Consider the following 12,595-nt stretch of genomic DNA (forward strand, 5'->3'; position numbering starts at 1 on the left):
TAGTTGTTTTTTATCGTAATGCATTTGACCGGTGTAAATTTAGACAATGCCACACTGCATCACTGCCTTACAAACATTTGGTTGGTTTGGGATCCACTGTTTACTATATTAGCTAAGCCTGACCCCATTAGTAAAAGCTATGGTGAAATCAAAATCAAACAAGAGGAAATAGACTGTTAAAAGACAGTGAAGTATCTTTCAGTCTATTTCTATTCATCGTTCTAATATGATGTCAGAGGGAAAAAAATACAACATCAAAGAGCAGAAATAATTAAAAAGGAAAAAAATTGAATTCTAAAAACAACTCTAGGAAAAAAGTAATAGGTGGAAAACTCTCTTTTTTCACATCTTGGAAATTTGCAGACATTTTATTGCTATATGGTCCAATAATCGCTGTGCGATTGTTTAGAAATATAATCAAGACAAGTTTAATGTAAAATGATTTAAATGACATTTTATCAACATTTTCCTTTTTAGGTTTGTCAACAAGATTAAGCACTTTTATAAAGTCTCAATTTCATAAGACTATTAAATCCCCTTAGGTCAATGTGAAATGATCTTGCACACATGTTACAAAGATGTAGAACTCAACATTTCCTCTCTGATACATAACCTACCCTAAAAATACAATATCAAAAAGAAGCTAACCTAACCTAACCTAACCTAACCTAACCTAACCTAACCTAACCTAACCTAACCTAACCTAACCTAACCTAACCTAACCTAACCTAACCTAACATCCTTAACTTGTTAAGCTGTGGGGTTTTCATAAGCAACCGTATCTTTTCACCTGAAAAGATACAGCTGAATAAAAATAGAATAGTTCCACAAATATATAGTGTATGGGGTGAATTCTGTTCAGTCATTGTCGTGAGCAAAGAACAAAGAACATTTGATCTGTAAAATGAAATATTGAAAGAATACTATTCATAAAACCCTATCTAAAAATAAGGAATCTGAATAAATATATTTAAAGCTACAGTGTGTAATAATTACAGGGATATACAGTCAGAAATGTAATATATTATACATAACTATGTTATTTATCATCATCTACGAGCTCAGCCTCTTAACCCTAATATTTGCGTTGCCTTAGAATTCGTTATTAATAATTACATAGGAGCGGGTCTCGCAGCCATGGAGGCAGACATCTTTGCGCTACGGCGGCGCAGAGCCAACAAACTAGCGATTGCGAGATCGCCAAAACGTCACAACGATGTAGAAAAAATAACGGGTATATTTATTATCTTAAGTCTACATGAAATCTATACCCTACACAGACTAATGAAATACTATCTGTAAAATTTTTTATGTAAACAAACCTCATCACTTGAGAAGGTAGGTGATGCGGACGTCGTGGAAGATATTTTGTCCCGTAACGCTCGCCATACTGTTGGGGGGGAGAAGCGGTGGGGGGGAGATGTTCATGTTGCTGCGGTCTGCAGTCTGGATGTTAGATGTCGCTGAAAATTACACACTGTAGCTTTAAAAAGAAATTAAATGAAAATGAAAAACATAAGATTGAGAAATAAAAATTGTGAAAAAAAAAATCTTTTTGGATTTTATTTTTGGATAGCTTTTTTGTTTTTATTTCCATGTACAAAATGGGTACTTTGCATGCAACAATTTTGAAACAAAATTACCTCCATAATTTTTCTAATAATTTAGATACGATTCTCTCTTCCAGCAGTCCAAAAACATGTCTTAGACTGTCCTTGGGTGGGTGTTTCTGATAGATGGAGCTGTATTACAAATTTTAAATTTGCATTATTAATAATATGTCAAATTTGGTCGTTTAATTTTGAAGCAGTCTTACAGGAGGAATCAGTCTTTTCTTGCTGGTTGTCTACAGAAACAGACAAAATATTTCAAAAACTTTAGTTAGAACATAGGTAAAATAGGTAAATTAGGGCCAAGGTAAAGCAAACTTACCGCCTGCTGCCTGGCAGATTGTCGTTTTCATTTCGTCCATTTTTAAAAGCGTTTGATCCATTTTCCACTAACTTTCACAAGTTAAAAAAGAGGGGCCTACAACAGTCCCACAAGGCTTAATTATCCCTCTGACTGATAACAACTTGGAATGGAGGGGGAGGTCGGCTGAAATGAGAACAGGAAGGAAGGGGGAGGGTGGATGGGAGGGGGGATTATTGCAGATTGTCTGATATTACCTGGCCTCTGATCAAAAGACTGTGTTGGCAGGCGGAGCACATAATCCGCTCAATTTCTCTTTCTGGTGCCATAAAACATCTGGAGCTGTGTAAAGCAAGATATTAGTGACCAGCCTACATCTGGCTGTGAAAGTGTAAATCACACTCACAAAATGGAAAGCAGTGTAAATCCACCAAATTCATTTTTAACACTTTTCTCTTTGGGAACCACAACTACAAGAACAATTTTTAAATATGTTTTTTTTTCCCACTGCTTTCTACCATAAGCAGGCATTAACTATTGATGTATCATTTTAGAAAAGAAAAATATACTACAGAGTTTAAATTGGAAACTTTTCATCTGAATATTTTTTTTGAAAATTTCAGTTTGTGTTTTCTAGACTCTAGCTCAGATTTATTTATATTCTCTAGGCCTGAAGATCAAAAGTCTACTTGAACGGTGAGAATGTTTTCAGTCTCTCACAGACAAAATAGAGCTTCCCATTTAAGAATTTCTTCTTTGCACTTCTTCTAAGTCCTTGTCTCCAAACCAAAAACTTTTAGCGCCTATAAGTGAGTGATACTGCTCATCTTAATATCGATCCGATGCTGATTTAATACGGAGCAGGTATAGCCAATATTGATATCAATACAGATACTTTAAATTTATTAAAGGGGTCATAGAAAGCAAAACAGAGTTTAAATTGTCATAAATAAATGATGATAGTTCAGTGGGTGAAATGGACGTACAGAGAAGTTCAAACCCCATCGACAGCTCCTTTCTCTGCAAATCTCACATTTCTAAACTTCCACCATAAAATGGGTGAATACAAACAAAGCCCGGAATTGACGTGAATTCAGGGATTTTGCCTTATTTGGTTCTGGCCTGTACTTTTGTAATGCCCCGAAATTTACATACAGACCAGCCGACTGGTTCACTGGCCCAAGAACAGGAATAGAGGATGTTAAGATGTAAGACACTAGTTTGGCTGTTTACTTCTAAAAGAATTACAAATGAGGCAGTTTTTATATTGAAAATGAGCCAGAACCACAGGTGTAAATGCAATGTTCCAGGCTGGACGGAGAAAGCTGACTGACCCAGCTGTTGCTGGGCCGCTGACTGGACTGGACCTCAGCAGAGAGCAATGAGCTGTCCTCAGCCGGAGAAGGCGGGCTGGGGACCGGTAAGGCAGGAGAGGGGAAGCATGGGGCCACCTGTGTCCAGGCTACCATCACTGGGTCGGGTTCGGTCGCTCCGTCCTCCACTGGCTCCCTGCCCCCGTCTGCCGGGGCTCCCGGACCAGCCCCGGAGCTGACGGCTCGGTTCTGCTGCAATGTAGTCGACCAAAATCCTGTACGGTTTTGAAATTCCCCCCCAGATATTTTTTTAGCAATGAAAAGTAGGACATGTCCGGGAAAACGAGGACATCTGGTTACCCTACCATATCAACATAGTATCGATAGTTGTATCACTCTGCCCATTAGCATCAGTGTAGCCTTTGCCCTCTGATTTGGTCTTCTCACAAAAAATAAATTAGAACGAAATCTGCTTACAGTCAGGTTTTCTGTGCATCTCTGTTATTTAGGTAGTTGTTTATCTAAACAGCACAGCTACAAAAGTGAAAACGCAATCCCTTTTCTATCTAGAGCTAGTTGATGCCTTAATCCTCAGTGAGAGTGACTCAAATCTGGTACTAAATCAGGAATCCCTAATCTGAGATCTCTATCTCTTAATGGCTGGTTTATATATCCTTTATATATATATATATATATATATATATATATATATATATATATATATATATATATATATATATATATATATATATATATATATATATATATATATATATATATATATATATATATCAGTGTATATTTGATTTAAAAGTGTCATATTAAGGTAAATGGAAAAAAAATGTCAGTCAAAATAGTTCATATTATATTATTTATGTTTAAGGTTTTGAACATTCAATACTGTGTCATCATTTCTGTGTTTCAAATACTGTTAAATACTGTGAAATGTTTTTCCCTCCCTTTACTGAAGAATACAGACAAGACAAGACAAGAATACAGTGTATTTATGTTTAACTGTTAAACTATCTATTAGCAGTTAATTTTTCATGATTATCTATCTATCTATCTATCTATCTATCTATCTGTCTGTCTGTCTGTCTGTCTGTCTGTCTGTCTGTCTGTCTGTCTGTCTGTCTGTCTGTCCGTCCATGTGTCTTTCGTACTGTCTATCTGTCTATCTATCAATGGCACATTGTGGGGACTGATAGCTTCTTGTGGGGCTCGGTACCTGGACCCCGGGGAATTGCTGTTTTTGGGTCTGGGGTCACACTAAGGAATAAGGAATAAGCGGGAGAAAATGGATGAATGACTAAGTTGTTGTTTTTTTGTATTGTAGATAATTTGATTTGATTCAATAATCCTTTATTAATAAAATGGAAAATACAATAAAAAAATTACAGGGGTTTCTATGGCTACAAAGAGCAAGGATCTTAGTTAGCTGTCTGTCTTACAGTGGCTCAATAGAGACCTCTGTTGTTCTGTGTCAGTCTGATATAGAGGATGCTCAGAGGATGCTTTATTTGTTATATTACATCTCCAGAGCCTCTAGAGGAGTTTTCCGGAACCGAATTACCCTTCTCTATCAGCTTGGCTAACTTTATGAGCTGCTGTTTCTACAAATGATAACATAAATAAAGACACAATGCAACAAATGTCTATAGTCTCTATATGCTCATCCAGAACAAGCTAATCCTGCAAAGTTAGTGACTGGATGCAATCTGCTGGAATTCCTTAGATAGAAAACTTTTAACCAATAAGAAATTATGACTTGAATAAATTGTATTTCTAGAGTATATTAAGGTGACGTGTGTTGTGAATTGGTGCAAAAGAAATAAACAGACTAGAATGAGAGATCCATGAGTGTTTGTAGCATGATGCTGCATGAGACTGTTGTGGGAAGTGTGATCTCTTATATGCTTCCTCAAGATGTCCAGGTGAACAGCAACATATTTGTACTGTAACTTCCATAATCATCGGGGTTGGTTTAAGAGGTTACAGCTTCACATTTATGAAAACTAGCTTGCATAGAGCAATCAGAGTATGAACGGGCCTCTACTTGAATCCATGAAATTAATTAAGGTTCTACCTCTCTGCAGTCAGCTCTAATTTCCTCTACAGTTAAACCAAACAAAACAAAAATCCAGGTGAACGGAGACGTTTTTGTATGCACCATAATTAAAATGTTCTAAAAACCTCTGTGAAACATGGCGTTTTAGGTTCCCTCACAACACTGCTGCACAGAAGCAAAGCCTTAACAAGCTGAACATCCATCCTGTGACAGAGAGGGCAAAAAGTTAAGCGGCTTAGTAGACAGAAAAAGCAGCTTCATGTTCATACATGGCTGAGATAATCTGGTCCCTTAATAACAAATCTCCTCCTAATTTTGTGATATAATCAAAACACTGATCAACCTATAATATTGCCACAGACGGGGCTGGACCACACCGGGAAATATTGTGCACCGGGCCGGGAGGCTCAGTAAAGGTTAACTCTAACCGACAGTATGGTATAATGAATTCTGATGACAGTAGTTATTAGAAGAGGTGAGCCAAGGTCACAGCTGATGATTGAAATATCTGAAATAGTCATCATCACAATGAATGAGCATCGAGAGAACAGTGACAAACATTTATACCCATCAACACAAATTTGTTTTATAATGAGAGCTAACTTTGTACTTCTTCTTGTTAAAGAAAAGGAATCTCAGTTTTTCCATGATTAACTGAAGCCCTTTTTAAAAAAAAGCGTCATATCTAAAATATAATTTTACCTCTCTTCATGTATTTCAGGCTTCATTCCCAGGGATTTCACCCCCCCATTATTTTTGCAAACAAAGAATACGCTTTGTAAATGTAAAAAAAAAAAAAAAAGAATTAAATGAAATTTAAAACAGGATTTGAATGTACGTTTTGCCTTTTTCTTTTTAATTTTCCAAATTACCTTTTATGATAAATGCTTTAATGTTTTTTGTGAAATTGCATCTTTTCAATCGTTTTCATTCTTTTTTTCCTAATCTATATTTTCAAATAAATTTTTTTTCAATTCAGTTTATTTATATAGCGCCAATTCACAACACATCTCATCTCAAGGCACTTTAGAGAGAAAACTCAACCAGATCATATAGTCAGGTTGGTTCTAAGTTTCCTTTCTACGGAAAACCATCTAAGGGCATCGACTCAGTGACTCAAAGGCAATCCCTCACACCATTCTTGTAGCGACAGTGGAGAGGAAAAACTCTCTTTTAACAGGAAGAAACCTCCAGCAGAACCAGGCTCAGTGTAAGCGTCCATCTGCTGAGGCCGACTGGGGTTCAAGGAGACAGAAGAAGAGATACAGAAAACAGCAGAGATACAGAAGGCAGCTGTCAACCAGCTTCACAGCGGCCCTGTCCAGGAAAGATAAAGCCAGGCAGAAGAGTTCTGAGTCAGCTCCCATGTCAGAGGATAAAGAGAGCTCATCCAGTCAGTCACAGTCAGAGAAACAGGCAGAGATGGGAAGTAACGAAGTACAAATACTTTGTTACTGTACTCAAGTAGATTTTTCTGATATTTTTACTTTACTTTACTACTTATTTTTATGGCGACTTTTTACTTCTACTCCTTACATTTTTACACAAATATCTGTACTTTCTACTACTTAGATTTTAAAAAATTGGCTCGTTACTTTAGTTTTGAATCATTTCAATGGAATTACCGTTATTATTTTATACGTCATCAACACCAAATTCAATCTAATTGGATGGGAATCTACGTTGCATTTGATGCACCACTACAAGATGAATCACAGATTCGCGGTATTCATTCACGGCAAATCATTGCAGCTTGGTGGCGGTGGCGTTAGCATAGTAGCATGGACGACGAGATGATTGAAAATGAACACAACGGAGATCTAGTCCTATTGGCAGACATCCATTTAAAATGTAGGCAACAGCATGAAAAAAGTGGTTTCTACTTTTACTTTTATACTTTAAGTAAATTTACAAGCCTGTACTTTGTTACTTTTACTTGAGTAAAGAAGTTTATTCAGTACTTCCACTTTTACCAGAGTATTTTTTAACACAAGTATCTGTACTTTTACTCAAGTATGGAAAGTGAGTACTTTTGCCATCTCTGGAAACAGGACTACACTAAAAACAGGCCAAACTCCAACATCTATAAAGAAAGCTTTTTTTCCCCTGACCGCTGTGTTTGGGATCTGCATCCTGCTGGTATAACCAGCCATGTTCCATCTTCAGTTCTCTCACTGATGGGAGGTTTTGGTTTAAATTGAGCCACAAAGCATAATGCTTCCACCTCCATGCTTCATAGTAGGTGTGGTGTTTTGGGGATGTAACTCAGAAATCTTCTTCCTCCAAACAGAAGTTGAATTTGACCATGATGTTCTCACATCATCCATCTGCTCTCTGGCAAACTCCAGACCGTTCTGGAGAGATACTGTCTTAGCAGGATAGGAGTCCCTCTGATCATAGTGTGTTATTGATGGCAGCTTTTGTTCTTTGGTTTACAGATAATCAGCTCAAACATGTCATTAGCACAGGTAACAAGTGGAAAACGGAGGAGCTTCTGAAATAAGTTACGGGTTTGTTTACAATGTTGTTGCAGGGTTTTTTTGTCTGTTGTTAAATTGTAAGGAGTAGCTTGATTGATAATGTAGACTGATTATGTAATACAACAAAGATACTAATCATTAATACACTGCCTATTTTTGGGAAATAGTGAGCATATGAAAAAAATCTGAAATTCAATTGTTTAATAATGATGTGTTTGTTGAAGCCAAGGAGCAATCAGAAAAAGGAGTTATCCATTATTTTTTGTGTAATCAACCAGGTGAACTGTGAAGATCATTCAGCTCTGGGTTTATTTTGCTGATTTGTATGGATTCGCTTCTCTTTGGCAAAACGGGAAGAATGTACGTGATTGGATCAGTTAAGCTTTTGACATTCATAACTTGTTCTTAACCGTTTATTCAACAAATCCCACAGGGTTTCATCATAGAGTTTTTCTCCGTCTACTAAGCTCTTGTTTCTCTTCTATTCACTGTTCTTTCAGCTGTGCTCCAGTCGAGCTGTGTTTCCAGTGTTTGGGGTTATGTTTCATACCTGATAAATTAATAAAATGTCAAACTTTGTGTGTGGCTGTTGGGACTGTTGCCTTGCCTTCTGACTACAGTACAAAAACATGACTTTTATTTTGATTTGTCTGTCTAAAACATGAGTGTATGTGTGCAGATTTGTTTTTTATGAGTGGAACCTGGGTCTTTAATTCTCTCTCTATTTTTAAATTCAATTTGGGGTCACAGATTCAGACCTTGTTGGTACACACACACATTGCTCATGTTTATTTTTGCAGTGAGCAGTTGATGTTTTTCTTCTGTTTTCTTTCTCTGCAGTAAATATAAAAGTTGGGAGGAAAGATTTAGCAGTTACCTTCTGGAGATTATTTAAATTTACTCTGCAGATCAGTAGCAACTGACATCTCATTATTTAAGTAGTAAGTCTGGATCCTACCTTTTCAGACTGCGTACATTTAGTTAGGGTTTTATGAACAGCTGCTAAGAAAGGTTTCTTAAATGTGCCTAACACCTAAAAATGCTGTTATTTTAATCGTTCAAACGATACTACATGCAAGATAATGTGAAATAAAATCCCCAGGATGTTGAAAGTGTACCAGCAGGAAGCTATATTGAGAATACAACGCTCCTTACATCCTAATAAACCAAGCCTGTCTTCTCAGAGTGTGGCAGGTTTGTCAGATCCCCACTTTTCAAGGTCCTGGTGTCGGGCGTACCTGACAGAAGCTTTTGATTATTGTGGATGGCAGCAACATGAAACAAAAAGCATCTAAAAGATATTTTCCTGCCAGCATTAAATCTATGCCTCAGCTCAGTCTTTGATCTACTTTAATGTTGTAGAGGAAAAGAAAAAAGTATAACCTGACTTTAAAGAAACTGTGCTGGCATACGCACTAGAAAATTCTCCTAAGTCAGTTAGAGAGGATCCATTTGTTTCATAAAGGTCACGCTAATTGGAGAAGCTATTGAACTCTTTTGCTTTTAGTAATGATACAACCACAAACTCTACGGTATGATATCAGAGGATCAGAGGAATGGCATCATAAAGTAGTGCGTAATTACAAGTTGAATAAAATTAGGATACATTGTTTTCAACATTTTTTACAAACATAAATCTGATACGTAGGTCATGCATTTGTTTTTATCCCCTAAGAGGCAGAACATATTGCTGCAAGTACCACTGCAGTTTTAGGAGGGTTTGGCTGGGTGCAGGGGATGGAGCCAAAGGTGGGGTTAGGTGACAACAAGAATAAATCTCACAGGGCAAAAGTCAGTCTGGTAAATAGAGCAAACCAATCACTGTATATAAGGTGGGTCCATAATGCAACACTGCGTCTCTGTAACCATGACAGTCAAGATTGGAGCAACTGTAAGGAAGCAATGGTTTGAAAAACAGAGTTTTTCTTAAAAAAAAAGTTTACTTGTGTACTTTTCTTTTTCTGTTCTTATCTGATTAGTTCTAAACTGTTTTTACCAACTCTATTAGTCCAACCTTTGAAATTAGGCTCTACACTCCTTAACAGGCTGAATTTCTCCATTGTGAGATCAATAAAGTTCTATTTCATTCTATTTTATTCTATTCTATTCTATATGCTGTGTACAGGCTGGGGGTTAAAAAAAATGTGAATTCTTGTGTCTTTTTGCATTTCGGCAACCAATCAGGAACTAGAGGCTGTGATGGCATTGTAATTTAGACATTGAAAAGTCTGTTAAATCACTTGTCACTCCTTCCTTAGGTGCAGCATGGACCCTAGCCAGTGCTGGACCTTAGGAAGGAGCATTATAGCCTCTCCTTTGCTCTAATGCTATCTCCCTGGTGGACTTCTCCACTATGCATCTGTCCTCCTTCAATCTTGCGCTATTAGCTTCCTTGGCTCCAGAACAGGGCATGCATGACAGTCCATGTCTGCACCGTTGTGAGGCTCTCGTTCCAATCTCCGGCTGCCCATTCAGGGCTTCAGAATGCTGTTCCCCTTACATATGTTGTCAGGGCAATCCTTCCCTGAAGTGAGTTAGTTTTGAGTAAACCACTTTAAATTGCTGTCTTTAAATTGCCGCCCCAGAGGCTCAGAACCATGAAAACAATAGTAGGCAGGAGGACAAACCAGAATCCATAGTCAGGGGCAAAGTCCAATGTCAGAGACAGGTGATCAGAAGTCCAATGAAGCACCAGAGGGACATCCAGGATTAGGTTGAGAAACTGTTCCAGGTTAGGCAACGGGCAGGCAGACAAACAGATCAGATTCAGGCAGAACAGGCAGGCAGTCAGGTAAGACAGGAATAAGGTAGGCTCAGATATAGGGACAGATCAGGTCAGGCAAACAGGCAGGAAATCAGGAATCAAAATGCTGGAATATATCTCACCAATGGCTTGAAATAATCTGGCACTGATGTTTGGTCTGAAGGCTGGTTATATACAGATAGGTGCAGGTGGATCAGAGGAGTGGTAATGAGAATAGGGCAGAGCCTGGCATGTGTGTCTTGCGAAGGATCACAACAGCATCAGTGCTGCGATCATGACAACAGGGCTTCGTTTGGCTTTCCAGGCAAATGAAGCACTGCAAGCCAACTCTACGATGCAGGTTCGCTGTGATGTGGTGGAATCTGTAAGCTGTAGATTTTATGTAGAGGTGGAGCTTGTTAACCTTGCTGGCAAGATGAATTGTAGGCAGATTTATGAATTCACAAAATCCCGTAAAACATCTTGCCAGAAGCCAACAGATGCATGAAGTCAATGCATCAAACAGAGGCTGAAGCAAAACAAACATGGCTGGGCCAGTTTTTGCTGGAATACTCTATTTCTTTTTGAAAAATTGGCAAATGGACAAGGTTTATGTCTTGGTGATAGGAAGATGTTTGCATGTTTCTCACAACAGGATTAGGCAAGAATCTTTATTTTATTTATCAGTTAACTCCACTAGTTGTTAAACTAGTCAATAATATGATACGGCACAGCTGCTACTGCTGCTATGTTTGGCTAAAAACTCAACATGTGAGGCAGGTACCGAATCGGCATGAAGAATTTTACCTAATGTCGCTCCCTTTAGCAAACATTTTCTACATCAGGCTTTCCAGATTGATATCATGTAGAATAATTGAACTATACGTATAAATCTGGCTTTTTCCAGGTTAGGACCTTGTTGTCCACCAAACGAATTCCTGGCGATATGTCAAGTGAGTGATAGCATCTGTGATTATTTGCACAGGTTTTTGCAGTTGGTGGGAAAGCACCATTGGCCAGTCACCTGCCAATAGTGCAACATATTGGATTTGTTGTTCCCGCATTGACTTAATTTAACAACTGGACTTATTATCTGGAAATCATCTACTTGAACATATTGTCACGGCAAAAAGTTATTTTAGTCGACAGAGTTAGCTGTTTAACAGATGCATTTATCCTGTCCATAGATTTGTCTGTGGAAAGTTCCTCCAGAATAGCTACCATGCATTCATTAAAAGCATCTACCTCTGCGAAAACCTTGTTGTGATGGAACAGTTCCAGAATAGCTCCAGAATAGCTGCCATGCATTCATTAAAAGCATCTACCTCTGCGAAAACCTTGTTGTGATGGAACAGTTCCCAGGTTATCTGCAGAAACAAACTTGTCCTATCTTTTTCATATTGAAGTTAGGTTGATAACTTAACTAAAATGTGACAATTGGGATTTTAAAGGGATTTTGTATAAGAATTACTGTGGTTAAATGGGTGTATTTCGCTCGAATGAACAATTTACTCTAGTCACTGCCTCAAACACGTATTGCAGCAGCAGTAAACGCCATCTGTCAGAAAGGCTCAACAACTCTGCTGTAACCATGTCACCAACACTTCATTGAGTTTTAACTCAGGTGAAATGGGTTGGAATTTCTTAAATATTAAATATTATAAGATAAATCAATTAAAAAAGGAAAATATGCAACAACACAAACACTGCAGAGAAATGAATGTTTACATGGCTTTAATAGCTCAGGTTGTCATGATGAAGGTGGATTGAAAGCCAATGTGAAGTCTCTACTAGCTGGAATATGCGATGACAAAAAGCCAGCATTCACTGCAGCTTAGAATGCTACTAAACTCACATAATCCTACACTTCTGTATCAAAAATGTTAGGATATGTTTGCAGGATCTACAGAATACTGTCTATTGTAACAAGCAACACTGCTTAATTAAACGGAATGGGAAGTCAGTTTTAGGCTAATTTACTTTGCAAATGGATGACCAGATTTATCTTTAAAATAACATAAAATTCTTTACTCATGAAAATATATCTGATTATTATTGGAGATAACAACAAGCCAATAAT

At 37.7% G+C, this 12,595-nt stretch overlaps 1 protein-coding gene and 1 long non-coding RNA gene across 5 annotated transcripts in view; one reads left to right on the forward strand and one right to left on the reverse strand.

Annotated features, from left to right (window-relative positions):
- The window catches only part of LOC119799214 (alpha-1,3-mannosyl-glycoprotein 4-beta-N-acetylglucosaminyltransferase C-like), an 88,429-nt gene that overhangs the window by 17,564 nt on the left and 58,270 nt on the right, over window positions 1-12,595 (forward strand). The gene's annotated exons all lie outside the window — the stretch shown is intronic.
- Window positions 1,440-2,072, reverse strand: LOC119799215. The gene is made up of 3 exons (XR_005282821.1): window positions 1,933-2,072; window positions 1,644-1,846; window positions 1,440-1,483 (listed from the first exon to the last, which is right to left on the reverse strand). It is a non-coding gene; the product is annotated as an uncharacterized LOC119799215 (long non-coding RNA).

The sequence above is a fragment of the Cyprinodon tularosa genome, unplaced genomic scaffold (genome assembly GCF_016077235.1).
Source record: "Cyprinodon tularosa strain WSP-4 unplaced genomic scaffold, ASM1607723v1 ctg654, whole genome shotgun sequence".
Classification (NCBI taxonomy): domain Eukaryota; kingdom Metazoa; phylum Chordata; class Actinopteri; order Cyprinodontiformes; family Cyprinodontidae; genus Cyprinodon; species Cyprinodon tularosa.